Here is an 18,860-nt window from a genome sequence, read left to right on the forward strand (position 1 = left end):
CTCGAGTTTGAAAAGCTTTTAGGGCTAGAAACACAGCTAGTAACTCTAGGTGGTTGATGTGGAGTAGCTTTTGTTGCGGTGTCCACCTGCCTTGCATGGTGTGATGCAGGAGGTGGGCTCCCCAGCCGGAGAGCGATGCGTCCGCTGTCATGACTATTTGAGGAACTGGCTCTAGAAACGGTCGCCCTTTGGAAAGGTTTTTGGTGTTCCATCATTGCAGAGAACAATGAGTCCGGCCGTCTACCAACACTAGGTCAGTCAGTTAACCTTGAGCCTCGTTCCATTGGCGTGCTAGGCACTCTTGAAGTGGATACATTTGCAATCTTGTGTGAGGTACTACAAATATGCAAGATGCCATCATTCCTATGAGCTGCATGAACACTCGAGCTGGTAGCGAGTGTTGCGGCTTGAATTTTGTTAGGAGAGTTTGTACGCTTGTTATCCTTGCTGGAGAGGGATACGCTAGTGTTAGTTGGGTGTTTATTGTAGCGCCGAGATACTGTTGCATGTGTGAGGGTTGTAGATGCAACTTGGTGTGATTTATTGTGAATCCCAAGTCGTGAAGCAGTTGAATGGTAGCGCGAGTGTGTTGTTTGAGCTGGCTTTTATGAGCCAGTCGTCCAGATATGGGAAGACATGAATATGCTGTCTTAAGTGTGCTGCTACTACTGCTAGGCATTTGGTAAACACCCTTGGTGCTGTTGTGACTCCGAATGGGAGCACTTTGAACTGGTAGTGCTGCCCGTCTAGCACAAATCTGAGATATTTTCTGTGCGCTGAGTGGATGGGAATATGGAAGTAGGCTTCCTTGAGATCTAAAGTGGTAAGGAAGTCGTTTAGTACCAGTAGTGGAAGGACCTGTTGAAGTGTGACCATATGGAAATGGTCCGACTGAATGTAAACGTTTAGAGGTCTGAGGTCTAGGATGGGTCTTAGAGATCCGTCCTTTTTGGTATTAGGAAATATAGTGAGTATACTCTGGTGCCCTGGAACTATTTCTATTGCATTTTTCTGCCGGAGTGATATTACCTCTTGTCTGAACAATGTTAAATGTTCCTGTGACATTGGACGCTGCTTGGGTGGTATGTTTGGGGGGTAGATTTTAGTTAGACAGTAACCTGATTGAATAATTGGTAACACTCACCTGTCTGATGTGATGTTTTTCCAGGCTGGCAGGTATTGTTGGAGTCTTCCCCCGACAGGAGTGGAATGGGACAGGGGAAGGGAGTCATTGGGCAGGGGTAGAGGCAGAGCGGGAGTTATTTTGACCTGTGCCCTTATTGTTACCCCTGTACCCACCCCTTTGGTAGCCCTTGCCATAAGTTGACTGTGTGGGGGCTTTGTATGAGGCAGAAGCTGTGTCTGAGGAATATCCTCTGGTGGCACCTCTATAGGATGAGCGGCGAAAAGAACGTCTGGGAGCCTGCGACTGCAGGGCTCCCATAGATTTGGCGGTGTCTATCTTTCTTCATTTTTTCAAGAGATACATCCACATTGGGTCTAAATAGGTGTTGCTCATCAAAAGGTTGATTAAGAATGGCACTTTGTACCTCAGGTTTGAATCCTGATATACATAGCCAGACGTGTCTGCGTAGTAAGACACTGGTGTTACCTGCTCTAGACGCAGTATCCGCTGCGTCAAGGGCACACCTGACTGAGGTGCTCTATCATATCTGGCTAGCAATGCCTGTGTGTTGGCGATACGCCACATGTTTGCTGCTTGAGACGCAGTTCTCTTCCCTGATGCGTCCAGTAACTTAGACTCTTTATCTGGTGGGGCAGCATCACCTGATGTTTGAGAGTTTGCTCTCTTGTGTGCGTTGGAAACTACACGCGAGTCTAGTGGTACTGGGCCATTAATATATGCGGGGTCTGAAGGGGCGGCTTTATATTTCTTCTCTATATGAGGGTTAATGATTCGAGTTCTGACTGGGTCTTTGAAGACTTCAGAAGCGGGTTTAATTATTCCCTTAAGCATTGGTAAAATGGATGTAGACCTTTGTGCGTTATCAAAGGTATCCATCAGGAAGTCTTAGTCTACAGGGTCTGTATGTATGTTTACCCCGTGATATTGTGCAGCCCTGTGTATCAATTCGGTAAACCCTATAGTGTCTTCTGGTGGGGAAGGCCTTGAGGGGTATAAGTCATTCTGAGGGACATTTGGGACATCTGGAGTGGTATAATCATCCCATGGGTGAGGTGATCCTGTAGGTGTGGCTGGATCAGGCATGTTAGCCCCCATATCAGAGCTATCATCCCTATGGTCTATAGAGGATGCTGGAGAATGCTGTCGTATGGGAGCATGTGGTGATGGCATAGGTGGAGGAGAAGGGGAAGGCAGTCTTAAAGGCGAGGTAGCCATGTCCTTTGCATGCGGAGCTGGTTTGTCCAGTAGTTGCTTCTTTGAGGACAAAATCAACTGTCCAGTGATTGGGTCTCTAGCCAGAGTCTTTTGAGCAGGGTCTGGATAAGGTAAGTCTTCTGCCGGAGGCCGATCTTTTGGTGCTGGAGAAGGTTTGGGCACCGGAGCGGCTTGCTTTGGTTTTTTGACAATGTCCTTTGTCGGGGAAGCAGGAGTCTCTCGGCTCCGAATGTTTTCGGTTCCGAAGGTTTTCGGGTCGGGTGTTTTTGGATCAGACTTTCTTTGGATCAGATTTTTTTTTTGGATCCGATGGTTTTTTCGGTTCCGGTGGTTTTTTGGAATCCGAAGCTTTGCTTGGTTCCGACCTGGGTTTCGGTGCCGAAGGAGTTGTGGGTTTCGGTGCCGATGGTTTGGACGTTGGCGTAGCCGGTGTCTATGTCTTTTTCGGTGCCGGTAAGTTGGCGCTGGCACCATGCAAAGGCTGACTCGAGCCCGAGTCGCCGGAAGGCTTAATTGGCTTCTTAGCCGGGCCCGAAGGTGGGACAGTAGAAGCGGAGTGTCTGTGTGCACCCAAGCCCGAGGGCGAGGGTGTAACCTGGGCCTTCTTTGGGGGTGTCGAGGAAGGGTCGGGGTCGACTGTCCTACTTTTGACCCGCTGCGCTGGAGTGATGTCCTAGACATCCGAATCTTCTTCCTGTTCGGAACTGCTGTCGACGTCTTGTTGTTCTGGGACGTTGACGCCTTCCTCAAAGATGTCGTCCGGAATGGAAGTTGAAGATCGAGCCATTGTTCTTCTCGCTCTTCGGTCCAGATAGTCTTTTTGGAGGGGATAGAGGCACAAGCTGAACAGTCCTTTACCTCCTGCTCCGGAGAAAGGCAGAGGTTACACACCTCGTGAAGGTCGGTGTGGGGAAACTTCGACCCACATTGAGGACACTTCTTGAATGGCGTACTTTCCATGAGCTGGAGTTGAGGCCTAGTTAGGCCCGAAGGCCGTCGTCGACGACCGGAATCGAAGTATTTGACGTTGAAGAATAGCGTTGAGTGGAAAAGTGTTCGAAACTTATTTTCTGAAAGTTGGTGCGGATTGCGCGCCGAAGGAATTTGGTTTCAACACGGAGCGCTGGAAACACATCCGAGCCCGGTGGCGGAAAAAAATAATCTGGGGATGGAGCAGATGACCATGCGCAGTATCATCCAAAGGAGGAGTCACCTATCCCGTGACTTCCAAAGACTTTTCTATAACAAAACAAACTGCAAACATCCGGGCCCAACACTAGGTGGCAATCTATGCATAGTGTGCAAACTGCAGCTCATATGCCTCGAACATAGTTTTTCTATATTGGACTTCCCTATGAGGAACACTGGCATATTTATGTTTATTTGGTCCTGTGTCTATTGTTATTTATAAATGTGCTGTTACATGTTGTACAAACACAGGTGGGGTCTCTGGTGCTCGCATATTATTGTACAAGTAGTTACAATAAAATACATTACTAAAACTGATCATGCCTCCTTTTTTCTCTGAAGTTTTGAAAAGATTGACCAACTTGTTATGAGCTTTGGTTAAAAATTAGATCTAGGTTTTGATTGAACTTCGCCTAAGAATTTTTTTTTCTTCGTTAAACCACAGTATACAGTATTACAGTAATTTATTTGCTACTCCCTTGATTTAATAGTGCTTCGAATGGGTTGCTCATTTAATGCTAAATGGACGTAATCTACCCTAGTGGACCAAAGCGATTCAAAACCAGGTTCGACATTAGATGCAGTACACTATCACGTGGGACTGCATTAATTCTCGCGGTCTTCACCTCCCCAAACTTATGTGCAGTAACGATAGGTGCACCAGGCCTACAGTACATAATTTCAATCCTCGTCCAACAAATCCCGTAAAGTTCAAACTACAAACACCCTTTCAACCATGCTCTACAGAGAGTGCCCAAGCATCATATACAAATCACAGATTGTCAACCTCGCCAGAGGAATTAAGTGCTAAACAAAGTAATTGGATGACTAAGAAAGCACGCAAGGCCCCTGAAGCAGAATGCCCTTGTAATACATAAGCAAGTTCAGGGTACAGAGAAATGCTTGGCCATCTAAAGAATCTGAAATCAAACATCGAGACTGTGCAGGGCTCATTCAGCTGGAATGTTGATTGAGAAAGAATGAACAAGCAGCACTAGCTTGTGGAGATGGAAATCTGAAAGGGCATTTGGTATGAATTTAGGATTAATCCACACTGCTTGGTAAAGTGGACTGAGTTTACAATTAAACTCAAATTTGGCATTCGCGTCTTGTGGTTGGCAAGGCTAGAAGGAGCACCATCTTAGAGCAGAGGTACAGCAACTAATGGATTGGCTCAAATGGGGATGGCAGTTGGCTCAGCAGCTTGCTATACTCCCATGATACAGGTGAATGGAATACTTGTGGGAATGCCCTCAATGGAGACTTTAAGGGACTGAGTATGCGTAGCCAGTATATAAAAGGAACGGCGAAGTCAGTCAGTCTAGCTTTATTCGATTTTGGTTCAAAAATCATAAAAGCGTACAGTTTAAATCAGTTATAAATAAAAACATACATACAATAACACAATATCTACAAGTTAAAAACTTTTGCCCAGCCTGTGGGGATAAATATCTTAGTTATAACGTACTTCTCACAGGTTAAGATTAAGTCACACAGTAATTAATAGGGGTTCCAGTACTTAGGACTATAAAACAATGATTCCTGTCGGGTATAAGTGGGAAAACTACGGCCGCTCGATGCATGGAGTCCTCTGCCCATTAGCATGTTGCGCCCTACCTTTAGACTAGATGAGGGGATGCACGGCATTCTAGGGTAAAAATCATGCAAATCCCAAACTGAGATTGGGCCGTTTCCCACTTGGGGTGCACAGGTACGCAGGTATGGGACAATATGTCTCTGCCTAAATCTAACGAGTACTAGGTCACCAGCGATATCTTTTTGGAGGGAACCCAGCCAACCCACCCTTCTAACACTCATTATTGTACCCTCGAGGTTAGGTGGCAGGGGTCTGTTTTTTGTCAGCCAAAATGTAACCTTGTTCAGCAGGTCATGTTGTCTCTCGGTTTTCCCAGGTGTAAGTACTGGTACTCCCGCTAGGACACACAAAAGGAGCTGCCTCCGGTGGGAGTTGGATAGGAGTAGCTTTATTATACTGTGCTCTAGAAGCAGCAAGCTGCGGCACAACAGATGTAAGAGGTTTTGCGAGCTATTGGGGCTGGTGCGTTCGAGACTATTGGTCGAGTTGAAACCCTTTTGTCTTGCGTGATTGGCTTGGGGTCTTTGGGAGTAGAAGGTGGATGGGAACAATTGGGTGTTACAAAACTTTTATTAGCTAGCAAGTTAGACTTGATAGTTTCCTCCATTCCCGTCAGCCTGTCCCCTAGTGTGTTAATTTTTTCTATCAGTGGTGATATAATAGAGCTGACCAGTTCAATAAGGGATAATAGATCCGGCTGTATAGGAGATGCTAGAACGACTAATTTCTCGACTGCCTCAGCAGTCGTGGAAGAATTGCTAACTGGAACTGTGGGACTTAAACACAATTTTAGGAGTTTTGATTGGTTCCCAGTGTTATTAACCCCATTACGTTTCCTTTTAGCAGATGAGAACTGGGAAAATGCAATCCTTTGGGTGTTTTCAATATTGGCTTTTTTAGATGATGGGAGGGGTTGCAAGGGGCTATCGGGAAATACACAGAAGCTTTCGGCAGGAAGCGGTGATTCCACTAAGACATGTGTAGTTTTACACAGGGTGTTTAGCTCATCTAACCACGAGAAAGCTTGGTTTGTGTCTACTGTTTGTGAGGGCAATTGCTTAGTCCATCTATTATGTGTGGGCTGGGGAGATATGCCGTTATCTACTTCTCTAGCAATGGACAATGTTGTACTATTTATATTATCCCCCTTGGGAGTCATGGTGTGGTTTGGGTGTAACAAAGTATTTATCGACAAATCATAAAGGTCGGAACAGAGTGTGTCCTTGGAGAAAGGCAAAGTCAATAGGAGGAAAGCCAAAAAGAAGCAAGTGTCCTTTACCTACTCTTAACAAAGAGTCAAGGGGGATAGCCCCGTCCCGTCCTCCTCGGGTCTCGGAGGGCCCGCCCTTTGCCCGGGCTTAGCCCGCGCGCAGTCCCGCGATGCGGGGGGGGTCAGCTGTCTTTTATGCGCCTCCGGGCGCGAAAGTATCTGGTGGTAGGCGGCGTCCCTAACCAGCAAGGGATGCTGGATGCTGTGGTTTCCCCTCTCCCTGCACGGCGGCCGCGATGACACCAGCGGCAGCGAGGGAGAGAAGTGAGCAGGGAAAAGCGGCATCTGCGGGACCTCTGTCAGGTTGGAAATATGCCCCCAAAAGTGCTGCAAGCCCCCGCTCCACCAGGGGGTCAGCTGTCTTATGCGCCTCCGGGCGCGAAAGTATCTGGCGGTAGGCAGCGTCCCTAACCAGCAAGGGATGCTGGATGCTGTGGTTTCCCCTCTCCCTGCACGGCGGCCGCGATGACACCAGCGGCAGCGAGGGAGAGAAGTGAGAAGTGAGCAGGGAAAAGCGGCGTCTGCGGGACCTGTCAGGTTGGAAATATGTCCCCTAAAGTGCTGCAAGCCCAACGGCAAAACGGCGAAGTCTTATTAAGCAATAGCTAACAGGCGTACTCTACCCAATGCATATTGCAGGCCTTTTGATAGCTGCAGTAGAAGTCAGGATTTGGCAAGTCTGCCACTAGTGTCTACAAGCTCATTCCTGGACACCAAACAAGAATTTCCACCCAGCACTAGCAGTCTTTGTGGTGAAGCAAGTGAACTGTGCTAAGATTTGTCTGCAGTATGGAAGAAGTGAATGTCTGAATTTAGTGATCAGCCATGATGTATGGACTAGAGATCGTGGAAGGTTTCCCTTTGCTGCTTTCAAACAATTTAATAATTAATCTTGAAAGACTGGCAGATGAGACTGCTGCATTAGATCAGCCTGCATGTCTCCCCCCCCCCCTCCGCAGGCCTCTTCTGGGCAGAACCTTTTAGGCCCAAAGCTTCCATCCATTGTACCCCCAACCCCCTTTTCCCCCCTATGCTATGGTCTTACCTTCCTGTATGACTGTTTTGCCATTTTCCTGTAATAGTCTGGGGGTGTCGCATTACGTCCTAAATCCTCTCATTGTTGGTGGCAAATTAAAGCAGCATCTGCCTAAATTTTATGCAATCCCGGTGTCAAAGTTAGAGCATAAAGGTGTGGTAGGAATGGTATGGGTGGAAAGAATTCCACTTCAAATAAATGCAGCACTGCAATAATTTTTTAGATGCAAAACATAGGCCCAGGCTTGCATGCAGGTGAAAGGCAGAGTGATTTGAGGAGATTCTGATCAGTCTCCTGGTAGACTAGATGCCTGCAAAAAGGGGTCTTACAATGACAGGGGCGGGATGCAAATTCGGCTGGTAATTTAAGCACTGTCCAACCAGGTTTTGCCAAGTTGGAGATAACCTGCCTTTGGTAGTAAGGGGGACAAGCAAATCCTGCTCAAAACTCGTCCACTGGGAGTAGGCTAAATCTGCCTCTTCGCAAAATCTGCATATGCTCCTCTTTTTGTTTATTGATTTTTTGAATTTTAAACTGTTCACCATTGACAATAGAATGTATGTTGACAGTGATAGAAAAATTACAAAGCAAGTGTTCTCATACAAACATTACATAGTCAGTTTTTTGTTTATGCGCAGTGTTTTGGAGCTTCAAATATAAGAGGATATTGTTATTTTTAAATAAAACATGAGTAGCGCCCCCCCCCCCCTTGAGTCAACACATTAGACCAGCACATGCCAACTGCATTGTAACGCTGCCCAACTCAAGGCACCCCCCGCCCCACAACTACACATTGCTCCAATATTGCAAATTGTATGACACCCACCACTACTGTTTGAATGTTCATATTTTAACAGATATGTACATGAGATGCACAGTGCTTGCGGTCTTGCAGACTTCCAGGGCTTTAATCCCGGTCAAGCTCTGCCTTGTGAGCTTGCTCAGGCACCTCATCTATCCCTGAGGGAGTCTCCTGCATTCCCTAATTCTCCTGCCAGGAGCTGCTGAAGTGTTAGTATCGCATCCCATACTGCTGCCAACAGCAACACACTTAGTCCTATAGTGTCTTCGCGGCAGAGCGCCGCACTTTCCGCCTGGGCCCAGCATAGTAAGGATTGGAACCAGACCTTCGTGGCTGGGGGTTCAGAGGATTTCCAACGCTTGGTGATTAGTCACTTGGCTACGATGAGCCCTAGGTCTATGAAACGGGTAGTAACTATTTTTTAAGTCATTGATAGAGACCCAAAAGCCATACCTCTCAGGTCCACTCTACCATGCAACCAGTACACTGGGCTAAGAGGTTTGTGAGTGTTTCCCAATAAGAGACTAATGCAGTGCATGCCCATAGCATATGTAGATCACCTCCCACCAGTCCAAATCTGGGGCATTGGGCGGCATTACGGCTAAAGTATTGGTTAATTTTAGCTGGGGTCATGTAGGCATTTTGTGTTATGAAGTACTGAATAAGATGGACTATGGCATTCCGGGGGATGTGTGGGTCCTTCCAGGATAGCCTCATCCTCTCGTTCAGTGCTTGGCCGCTGTAGTACTGTGTCTAGCGGGTCCCAAGTGATATCAGTGGGAGCTCTGCATGTTTGCAGTGATTGTGCTATACATCTTGTGAGGTGTCGCCACAGCCCAGTACATGTAAATATTGAATAATCAAGTGTACCATTGGTTCTTGCGGTATGTCACCCCACAATGTCTGCAGTGTTCGCATCAGTGTGGCGTGAAGTAATTGGCTGTGCTACACTATTCTTCGGCGAGCATATCAAACGGCAGTAGCTGCTTATTGTGATACAGGTCCCCTAGGGTTTGGATTCCCGCCTCATACCAAAGGCAGAGCTCTGTCACAGCGATTGCTCAATGCTGTCTGGGCGTGCCTAGCAGGGGCAGGGAGGGTGCGTACGGGGTGATGGTTTTTGTCATTCTTGGGCTACTACGGAAACAGGTGTAGGCCAATCTCGCCAACAGCTGAGTAGGTGCCGCGCCTGTCCTTCCAGGATGGAAGTGTTATGATGTGGGGGTGGGTATAGCCTGCTTGCCATGTAGCGGTGTCTGCGAGGTCAAGATCACCAACGCATCAGCTACCCACTGCAGATGCGCAACCTAGTAATGCTTCATATTAGGTACGGATAGTTAGTAGGTACAGTTTGGCCAGCTCTACCCGGCTGCGTGTGTCATGCCATATGATCTGCCTCATATCGCGTTCAAACATACAAAAAATCGCTGGCTTGACATACAGGGGGAAGTTGATGAAGTGGTAAAGTAGTCTTGGGAGCTCTACCATTTTCAGGAGAGCAATTTGGCCCATAATGGTCAATAGAAGGGTGATCCAGAATGTCATCTGCGAGCGGACAGCTGACATGGCACGTATGAGGTTTCCTTCCAGGAGGTCCTCCGGGTCCCTGTAGATTCGAATTCTGGAATACCGGAATGCTGCCTGTGTACCGGTGTGTTGAACAGCATCATCGGGTCAGGGGTTGATTCAGTGAAGGGGTACAGGCATGACTTACCCAGTTTACTCGAAGCCCTGATAGGGAGGTGAACTCTGACAGCACACTATTGTTTTGCATGGTTTTCTAATATCCCGGAGATATATTACCAGGTCATCCGCATATAGGGAGACCTCATGTATACAGTCTCCCAGGGGGATACCCCAGTCTTTTGTCTTACGCAGAGACTCAGCTAGTAGCTCAATGGCCAGCAAGAACAGTGGGGAGAGCAGGCAGCCATGTCGCATGCTGCACTTGATTGGAATGGACTGATATATATGGGCCTGTCTTGACTGGCAGTAGGCTGAGTATATAGCAGTTTCACCAGACTTAGGAAGTTGGCACCCAGGTCATTTGCGTAATGCAGCAAATAGGAATCCTCACTCCAGCTTGACCTCGCCTTCTCGAGGTCAAGCACTAGAGAGCCAGTGCGTCAAGCACTCCCTTGAGTAGTGAGCTACTCTAAAAAAGCGTCTCAGGTTCAGTGACTTACTACGGGCTGGTACAAACCCGTTTTGATCTGCATGCACTAGGTGCAGCACTATTGGGGCCAGCTGGTTTGCCAGTATTTTGGCTAATATTTTGTAGCCTGTATTTATAATGCTAACGGATAGTACAAGCCTATCAGTTCTGTATTCCTATCTGGCTTAAGCAGAGAGACGAGCAAGGATTCCCAAAGCGTCTCCGGAAACATGGATGCTTCCTGCAAGCTGCGGTATGAGCAGCTGCGGAGCTAAGGCTGGCAGATACGCCTTGTAGTATGCAGCTGGTGGCCCGTCAGGACGGGGTGCTTTACCCAGGGCTTGCATTTGCTCCTCTTGTCTGACAATTCCGTTGCCACTGTTGTGATCATTTGGCATTAGTCAGTTTAGCTTTTATTTTTTTATATATTTTTATTTCAAATAAACAAACAAGGCAATAAAAGTCAGTACATCTGGATGAGCGCTCAGCGAGGGAGAGTGCATTAAAATTTGATACAAATCATCAGTGCAAGGGGGGAGCGGGGGGGGGGGAATTCAAAGTCAGACATCAATGCATAAACATTATTAGGAATGTCAGGTCAGGGGGAAGACGGAACTTCCGGAGCATCCACAAGGGGAGGTGTACATATATCACCCCGATAGGAGTTCCAATGGCCCCAGACTTTACCCCACTTTTTAGGTCTGCCACGCGCTACATACACAGTCTTCTCTCTAAACATACACCAATCCATATTCTCCTTCCATGCCAGGATCGTGGGCGGTCTCTGGGAGCCCCACAATTGAGCGATATCTCTCTTGGCAATCATATTCCCAAGGGTCCCCCACTGAGTCTGCGCCACAATCATTCGGCTCCCAGACATTCAGCAGACAACGCCTTGCTTCCAGCAACAGCGCTATACCTGTGACCTCCTCCATCACATCATGCACTTGACTCCAGAACAGCACCACCTCCGTACATTCCCAAATTATGTGGAGGAAAGTACCAGTTAAACCGCATCCACGCTTACACAACCCATCCACACGATATCCCATTCGAATCAGGCGAGGGCCGGTCACATAAATCCGGTGAAGGATCTTGAGCTGTACAAGTCGGAGACGAGCCGGAATCGCAACCTCCTTCGGTGAGGATATCGCCGATTGCCAGTCCTCGTCATCCAACTCTAGACCGTCACTAATCCAAATCTCTGAGGTGGACCAGCAAATCAACCCGATCATTAATCAATTTTTTATATATCAGGGAGATAGTGCTGTCGGGAACAAATCCGTCAAGCACCCGATCTTCAAGCGGGGATGATTCCGGGATAACAGAACCTGTAGGAAAAACCGAACTCAGCGAGTGGCGAATCTGCGCATATCGGAAGAACTCCTTATCACTCAACTCATATTCTACTTTCAATTCCTCGAAGGTCTTGACCATACCTTTTGTCCAGATATCATTCCCTCTGCAGATACCAATCATATCCCACTTCTCAAAACCTTTCGTCTTCCACAGGCTGCCCAATCTTTCAGAAGCATAGAGCGGAGTTGCTCTAGTCAGTCGATCCCTCCATCCCATTGCCGCATTAGCACACTGCCACACTCGCACCGCTATCTTAGTGGGTCCCGAAAGTTTCTGCCCAGCAGTTTTGGAGTAAAGCGCCCTGTTATAATCGCCACCAACGCGGTAAAGACATCATTTTGAAAAGAGCTGCACGCCCGAGGGGGGACAATGGCAGTCTGCGCCAGGCCACAACGTCGGATTTTAAGCGTTGGAGCGGGGGAAGCAGATTGCGTTCATAACGGACCACAGGGTCCAAGGCGATAAAGATCCCCAGATACTTAAACCCTGTCTGTACGACTTGCATGGGACAACCGCGTGGCAAAGAAGGGGAGTCACCCGAGAGTACATACACAGGATTTAGTCCAATTAATCACAAGGCCGGAGTTTCTCCCGAACGAGCTCAACACACCAAGCAAAACAATCAGCGACTTTCGAGGCGTCGTAAGATACAAGATATCGTCAGCATAGAGCGATATTCGGTCCTCATAATCCGGGGTCCACCGAATCCTTCATCGATGGCTCCCATCGCAGCCAAGCAGCCAAAGGTTCTAAGGCGAAAGCAAAAAGAAGCGGGGACAGCGGACATCCCTGCCGCGTGCCCCTCCCAAGAATAAAAGACTTAGAAACCCGACCATTCACCACAATCTGGGCCAATGGTTGCTCATACAAAAGTCTCACCCAGCCGATGAAACCAGGACCAAAACTAAACTTTGCAAGAGCGGCCCAGAGATACGGCCATTCCAACGTATCAAAGGCCATCGTAGCATCCAAGGAAGCCAAGATGGCCGGTTCACGCAATTACGCTGCTCTCGCAAGAACGCCATGCAAGCGCCGCAGGTTCAATGCTGTATTACGATGAGGAATGAAACCGGACTGATCCGGATGGATCAGGTCACGGATCACTGTTCTCAAACGGTTTGCTAGCACCTTTGCGAGGATCTTGGGCTCCGCATTTAAAAGCGAAATAGGCCTATAAGATGCGCAGCGATCCCGCGGCTTCCCTTCCTTATGAATCACCACAATGGCCACAAGTCGCTGATCACGAGGGAGAGAGCCGATGTCTCGCGACTCCAGGAACATAGAAAGAAGATACGGCGCCATCTTGTCAGGACGCAGTTTATAAAGCTCGATGGGGAGACCATTGGGGCCCATAGCTTTTCCCGAGCGTACAGAACAAATAGCAGTTGCCACCTCGTCAACGGAAAGTACTGCGTCCATCCGTACCCTATCTGAATCCGACAGGCAAGGCAAAGCAATGTCCCGTAGCAGCAGATGGGAGTCTTCTTCTGGTCTATCGGATACTGGGGAATACACTTTTTGAAAATATTCCTCTAAACACTCCACAATCTCAACAGGATCAGTCACTCTCTCCGTCCACTCTCAACCACAGGGACTACACGACTCGCCTTCTCCTTTCTATCTAACCAAGCAATCAATTTCAAAGCGTTGTCACCCACATCATATAAACTGCTGCTGCTCTCTACTCATAACTTTAGCGGCATCAGTTACCAACGCCCTGTAATCAAGTTAAGACTGAGAAGATGAATCTTGTCGCGTGTGGTACACAATTCCAAATCCCCTTCCAACTCAGCTATTTCGGTCTCAAGGCGGACTACTGCCAAGTTTTTGCTTTTCTTGGCGCCAGCAATTAACGACAGCACCTGGCCACGGATAACCGTCTTAAAGGCCTCCCACAGCGAAACAGCAGAGGACACAGACCCCACATTCTCGGCAAAATAATGATCCAGGGACTTGATCAACTCCGCCCGGGTTTTGGGGTCACGGAGGTACCAAGGAATAATCGGGGCCACTCGACCCTCAGTTCCCATCTTCGTATCCATCATAAGCCACAGTGGGGAGTGGTCAGAAATACCCCTAGCCAGATGTCTGACTTCCTTGACTGAAGAGGCTTGCGCCGCCGGCATCAGGACATAATCCAGTCTAGAGAGACTGCCATGAGCACCAGAGTGGAAGGTGTATTGCGATTGTCCCGGATGCAGTAGCCTCCAACAATCTACCAATCCCAGTGTTTCCAAGAAGACACCCAACCAAGAGTGTGATCTCGTGAGATCCCTGGGGGGGTAACGGTCTTCACTACCGGAGACAACAGAATTGAAATCTCCACCAATCACCAGGATGCCGTCCGGAAAGCCCCAAAATTACTCTCCCCAAATCAGCAACGGTCGTAGTCTGTAGGCCGGGAGGAACAAACAGAAAGCAGTGAGATAGTCTTCCACTCCCATCTACCAGTGAGAGCAGCGTATCGCCCCCTGTCGTCAAGGATTATTGCATCAACCTCCAGGGGGAGGGAACCCCTGACCAGGATACCCACCCCCCTAGAACCAGTAGTAAATCCAGAGTGCGCCACAAGACGATAACCTCGCCGATTCATGGCATGGCACGTGTTTCCAATCAGATGAGTCTCCTGTAGCAACACTACATCAGGGGAGAGGCGTCGCACTAGCTGCAGGACTACACCACGTTTTATCCTATCCCCCAACCCGTTAACATTCCAGCACAATAACCTCATTCCCCTACCCCCATCCCAAGAAATAGATGCAGAATCTACCCCACAGCGAGCACAGCACCCAAGGCCAAAAGTTAAACAATGCGTTGCCTTGAAACAAAGTGAAACATACACAACCCCCCTCCCCCTACAAATACCCAAAACACACCCCCCCCCACCCTGCACCCCTGCGTTCGACTCAAAAGCGACCCCAACTTGGTGTGCCTGTCGCCCTAACATTAAACTAGTCTACAAAAAAACCCGTGGGAGGAAAGAGTCTCACCCCCCCCGCCACCTCCGGGTATCCAATCACAAATAGTGCAAGTATAAAAGTCATCAAACCACAGCTGCCAGTTGTGTGCAATGTCCAGAGAGTCCGAAATCACTGCTCACTCCTGTTCCAACGGGCCGCCTTCAGCTCATCCGGAATATTCAGAGCGGTCACGCTGCAAGGGCAAAGTATCGAGCCAGTCACTCACATTCTCAGGGCGGTCAAAGAAAAACGTCCGATCTTCGTATTCCACACGGAGCAGAGATGGAAAAAGTATCGCATATTTCAAATCCATGTCTCTCAATCGTCGCTTCACCACCTGAAACCCCATCCTTTGTTCCTGAACGAGTTGGGTGAAATCTGGGTAGAAGCTCACCGTAGTGTTTTCAAACTTCATAGGGCCGCCCACCCGCGATGCCTGCAGGATAGCGTCTCTATCCCTAAAGTTGAAAATTCTGGCGATGATAGGACGCGGAGGGGCGCCCAGCTTGGGTTTCCCGCCCGGCACTGTGTGCACGTTCCACCGTAAAGAAGTTGCTCAGGCCTTTGGGGGCAAGACGATTGAGGATGAGATCCTCGACAAGGAGATCAACTGCTGGATCTTCCGGTTTCTCAGGGACCCCAATAATACGTACGTTGTTGCGTCTGGCCCGACTTTTTAAGTCCTCCAGCCGGCGAGAAAAGAGATCATTGGAGGATCGTAGATTGCGAACCTCCGTCTGTAAGTGGGACACATCAGTCGTGAGGCTGGAGGTCTTCAAGTCTAAGGATATGACTTTTTCATTAGTCTTTGATAAATCCGCCCTGATCAAATTGACATCAATTGCCACAGTGTCAAGCTTTAAGGCCAGAGCCTCATATTGTTGGCCGATAGAGGTCTTCACACTAGCAATGGCGCCCATGACATCACGCAGGGTCAAGTCATCCACCGCCGCGGAGTCGTCTCCCGCATCTCCCAGAGACCTACACGTACCACCGGGGGACCCCTTAGGATGAGTGTAGCGATCCATGATATTCGATTGAATAGTGCCCCCCTGGTGAACGGTCTTGGTCTTCCGTTTCCCGCTGTCTGGTTTGCCCGCCATATTGGATGATGACGACCCCCCCCCGCGCGCGTCGAAATCCGACTACCATGCGCCTTGGGATTGGGACGCGCGCGTGAGCTTCTACCATGGACAGCTCACGTTGCGCGCCTCGTATGTTTCAGTTTCCTTTCGCTTGTGGCCGGTGGAGAGGAGACGGAGGTCGGCGCCCGCGGAGGCATTGCTAAGCATAGCACTAGGCCAGAGGCGGACTATGGATTGGCTGAAGCAGGGGAGTGTGGCTGCTCAGGGCAGGCTAGAGTCTGTGGAATCCGCACAGAGCTAATCAAATGGCGCGCTGCGAGTGCGAACTGGAGCTAAAATCCCCCTTGGAGAACCTCGGCATCGTCAGGTATTATAATAACGAAACCAACTGCGATGGTGTTAGTTTCGTTATCACTCTTGTGCAGGCCACCACGCTCCAGATGTCCCACAATGTCCAATTATCCATATACCCCCTCCCCCACCGACTTCAAGGGCACTCCCACCCACTTCCTGAAGTCTAGTTGTTAGATACTGGTGTGCAGCACGCCAAGCTCAGAGGCGGCAGCTGGCCGGTTTGTACCAGTTAAAATCATGCGATTCTGGGCAAACGCGACTCCATGCCACTTCCTGACAGAAGCTTTTTATAACCACGCGCGACACTTCAAAGCAGCCGGCAGCTGCCAAGTTATATCGAAACCCGCTAAAGCCCATGCCACCTTCCCTTCTGTGAGGCCGCGGGATTTGTTATACCGCTGCTTCTAGTTCAGTTAGGCTAGTGCTCAAGCAATCTTATTTTTCTCTCACTTGCGTCTCAAATGGTTAATATGTGCGATGTAAATTTCTATAGTAGAAAGAAAGCCGCACTGTGCGCAATTACTGACCCAGATACGCTTTCACCTTCTCCATCATGTCCGGTTTTGTATACTCTTATCTGGTTTAAAGCATTCCTTCGCCCGCAGGCTGTTTGTTTTACATTCACCAGCTCAGGACCGGTGTGCTCCACTGCTCACTCGGGCTGGGTTCGAGGTGGTAAATTAAATAACTGAATAATATGTCTCGGAATGTAATACTTGAGGAGTGAAAATGACCACAATAGTAGTGTATAAACGTATAGCACGGGAATATTTAGCGCTCAAATGGCAAATACTGTGGAAAATGGTATTCACATTTTTGGGTCACACTGGTGTAACTGAAAGGGAAGGCTCGCATGACGCAACGTAAACTGCACTGCAATTACTATTTGATCTGAATGAAGAGGAGTTTGCCTGAATGTCAGAAGAGAAGTTAAAGTCTAACCCTGAAATCGGTGGTTAAAAGTGTCCAAGTCCATTTACTAATTCCATTACAGTGTCTGCCACTACCGATCAATACCAGGCCTCATTGAATGTCAAATACAATATCTGTAACAGTGGCATGGTTCCAGGATTTTCCCTGGGAGCCTTCTTAATGGGTGCGGAAAGTAGTTCTAGGTGATGTAATAAACGCTCGCCTGGATTACTGCAAGGTGTTGTGTTGCCTGCCCTAACAATACATCAATGACATTGGTTTGCCTCTACATTAAACAAGCATTTGCAATGCAATAGGTCTCGCATTTACGCGAGTTTGATCTATTGGCATTGCAAATAACAATGCCTTTTGTTTTCGTTTTAAAAACAAATAAAAGGCATTGTCATTTACAATGCCAATAGCTCAAACTCGCGTAAATGCGAGACCTATTGCATTGCAAATGATTGTTGGAGAAGGTAACACCCATTTGAGACGGCCAGAAGGCGCTAGTCTAATACCACAAACAAAAGTGGACACTAGGCAAGGGTGCACGCAAGTATAGAACCATGCTGAGGAGACACTGATGTTGCTACGCACGCAACAGACCCATATGTTAGTAAACATCCAACAAGACAACTCAGATCACTGAAAACATCCAACACAGCTCCAGCATTTCATATAGATGCCTATCACTGAATTCCAAACACTAACCATAAGTCAACAATTAAAACCTCTAACAGAAAACACTAGTCAGAACGCACACATCCAACAGAGCTCAATGGTACTATATGGTTGGATAATGTATCACTCCATGACAACATACCACTAAAATGATCCAACCAAATAGCCCACAGCTCGTCTGATTTAAAGTGATACTGTGAAATGATGGTCCTCCTCAAGTTTACACTTATTTTCTAATATTCAAATTCCACGAATAAACCATTAAGAAATGAAACCCTTTTGACAAAGCTTATCTTGGCTAGCAAACACAAAAATACGTTGGTACAAACACTCCAATATGACAGAAGCCGATTTTAAGTGCCAGACTTGGAGAAATATTTGGATGGCAAGGCCTATTACGCCATGTACTTCATCACCCAGTTAGGTCGTTCAACTCATGCCAGAAAAGGAACAGACAAGAATACACTTAAGTCCCTTCTGAAGCAAGAACTCCCCAGGTCTAGAGGGTAGGGTCGCATCTACTGGTTTAGCATGGAAAAAGCCCATGTGCCCAATCAGGGCTTTCTTGCATATACGCACCTGTGTAGCCCATACTCTATCTTCTGCTTCACTGCACAGTAGAATCTGGGGCAATCAGTGCCTTAAATGGAGCGGTGATAACTTTTGCAACATTTATATATGAATACGTTTCTTACCTTGGAGTCATTCAAAAAGGGCTGCAAAACTAACCTCTGGATGCATTTACACCTTTACAATTAAAGCCACTGTACGTGAATGCATGCCCGGTTTCCAGAGGAACCATTTAGCTCCAAGCCATTAGCCCAAATATACACTATGCCATCGGACAGCCAAGAGGTTGGACTGAGACGGGGGAGGAGAGCGTGGGAGTAAGGCATTGAGGAAGGGCCTGACCGGCGACAAATGGGGGTTCTGCTGTAGACGGTCTATGAATTATAAGCAAACTGTTGCATTCTAATTATCTGCATAGGATAATACATCAAATTTGAAAGGCAACAGAATAGACACCTGTTCAGATTTCCTTATTGGGAAGGCCTTCATGCAGATTTCTTGTATCTTGCATAAAGCTCGTCAGTGAAAT

At 48.0% G+C, this 18,860-nt stretch overlaps 1 protein-coding gene across 3 annotated transcripts in view; it reads right to left on the bottom strand.

Annotated features, from left to right (window-relative positions):
- The window catches only part of AMD1 (adenosylmethionine decarboxylase 1), a 137,608-nt gene that overhangs the window by 60,049 nt on the left and 58,699 nt on the right, over nucleotides 1-18,860 (bottom strand). The window lies entirely within an intron of this gene.

This window comes from Lissotriton helveticus, chromosome 6 (genome assembly GCF_964261635.1).
Source record: "Lissotriton helveticus chromosome 6, aLisHel1.1, whole genome shotgun sequence".
Classification (NCBI taxonomy): Eukaryota; Metazoa; Chordata; class Amphibia; order Caudata; family Salamandridae; genus Lissotriton; species Lissotriton helveticus.